The sequence below is a fragment of the Montipora foliosa genome, chromosome 3 (genome assembly GCF_036669935.1).
Source record: "Montipora foliosa isolate CH-2021 chromosome 3, ASM3666993v2, whole genome shotgun sequence".
Taxonomy (NCBI): Eukaryota; Metazoa; Cnidaria; class Anthozoa; order Scleractinia; family Acroporidae; genus Montipora; species Montipora foliosa.
In genome coordinates this window covers 22,558,086-22,560,585 of record NC_090871.1, presented here as the reverse complement: position 1 = coordinate 22,560,585, position 2,500 = coordinate 22,558,086, and positions in this window count along the sequence as shown.

Sequence of the window (2,500 nt, the reverse complement as noted above, 5' to 3'; positions counted from 1 at the left end):
TAAGATTCAAATAGCCAAATGTTGGCTATAAGCACACTACGGCGCATGTTCACCCACCCACATAGAGTTTCCCAGAATCTAGGGTCATGCGCAGATATAAGATCCGGGGCTCTGGTGACGAGAACGTAAATGCAAGGTGACACAAGCTCGGCGTGGCCAACACATCACGCATGCGCACAATCATTTCACCTGGTCAGTTAGCAGCATTGACAGGTGTTTGGGCCTTTTTTTTTTTTTGCATAACATGTTGATTTACACCGCGGCCAAAGGGCTGTGGGTTAAATCAGACATTACAAAGGTCAAGAACACAAACAATGCGTTACAGGACGAAACTAGAAGGGTGACAAGAGTGAAACTGATTCAACTCCAACTAAACTAGCCGAGACTACAGCTGTTTCGAGAAAAGTTGTCCAAAAGAAGCGTAAGAGAGTTCGCGACAATGCCGAAAGGAAGTATGGGACAGTATTCAATATGAAGTGAACGATGCCACGACCGTAAAGCGAAGACCTACAATGGCGAGCTATTTGGATGAAAGAGTTCTTAGGACATAGCGTTGATGAAGTGGCAGTACGCGCAGACTTATGTTGAAGCTCTTCTCCCGCCATGACGCTACCAAAACACGTCCAAAAGCAAAGGGTTCATTAGCAAAACGATGGCTCTGCACGTGCACCACGATTTTTTGGATAAATTTCTCAAACTTTCTCTGCGAAACATGACATAAAATAAGAAAGGTTAAACTCGTCAGAATCTTCCTTCTCTGTGAATCCTAACCCTCTGTTACTAAATTCGTGGCCTTGATTATTTGACTGAATTTTGAAACTCACTTATTTCTCAATGTAAACACGGCATGTGTTTTTTTTTCTAGGAGACGTTTTCGATAGCATTGCCGTCATGTTATTGTTCACTCAAATTAACTGATCATGACAGGTTACCATAATGCCTTCAAGCATTGTCGCGTACGCTTTAATACGGACCTTAAAATCTACGACGGCGACGTCGACGAAAACGTCACCTCAAAATGTAACTTTGCTCTGGTATAAGCCTTTCGCGATTATTCCATCTCGTTCATGTCGTATAATATGGGCATAGTATCCTAAAAAATAAAAATGGTACGAGCGGTTTCTGACTAAAAATAGAGAATGAAAGATTCTCTGTTGCATGCTCACGTTGTCGTCAAAACCTAAAATTCGGTCATTTCACGTCGTCGTCACGCAGAGAACCCCAAAAATATGAGCTAAAATCCGTGCCGCACGTGCAGCACGATTATTTCTGCTCTTTTAACCAATGATATCATTGTTTTGAGGCGTTCTCGTTTTTCATCGGTGAAGAAAATCCTGCAAAAGTTAAAGGACAGCTCCCTTGGACTGTGCTTTAATTTTTGCGCTTGTAAAAGATCAGTTTGGTCGAACGGCTATGCATTTGGCGCCATCATGCGGAAAATGCGATATTTTGGAGTGACACATTTCAAAAACACTGATTTTTCTGAGAAAAACTGACCAACAGATTTTTGTTGAATTTTAGATGTTTTAGGGAATATTTCTAACATTATCTGGTAATGCTGAATGGGAAGATTTCACCGTCTTTTTTTAAAAGACATTAGATCTTGATTTTAAGGCTCAAAGAAATGCCTTATATCGTTGCAATGGTAACGTTAATTTGGAGGAAAATGCGAGGTGGGAAGTCTATGATGGGTACTTAATTATCTGAATAAATTTCGTCTTGATATCATTACCCTAACTGTATCTAAGGACAGAATATGCTTATTTGTTTGAACTATTCGAAAAGATTTTTGTAGTATAATTTTTGATTTCATGTCAATTACAGTCGAGATATGCTAAATGTACTGTTTCAACAATAAATCTCAAAGCAAATTCCTGAGTTAAAAGTGGCGAAGGCTTCCATATGAGTGCAAAAGAAGCAGAAGGCTATGCACCTTGATTGTTTGTGAAAGCAGTATGATGCCTAGGGACAAAAATTAGTAACCTAACAAAAACTCTCATCGGAAAGGACGTTATTTACCAATAAAACAGGAATTTTATTAAACTATTGTCCTCGTTTAAGAGCCCGCGAATTAAGCGTTTATATACAAAAATGGACGCATCATTTAACAATCAGACCCACTGGTTGGGTGATACTTGGATGTCCAGAATTAATCACAGGTCGATAACCCTTACCGAGACTTTGATTATTTCGGATATCAAAAAAAGTGAATCGAATAATTATGTGATTATACCAGAAACCCATAAGGGTTGAAACGTGTAAACGATCCTTGTGTGCTGGGAAACAAGCTTCTGACTATTCAATTTGCTAAGTACCATATTTGGAACAACAAGAGCGAGGGGTTCCTAAATATGGTACTTTATCACGGAAACATTTCAAACAATCAGTTCGCACTGAATATCGGAAGCTGTGAACGCGCGTTACCCGTTTCACACTCTTATGGGGTTCCTGATTATACATTGAACGAAACAAAAATTATCACGACAGTAAGTGGTTCTCC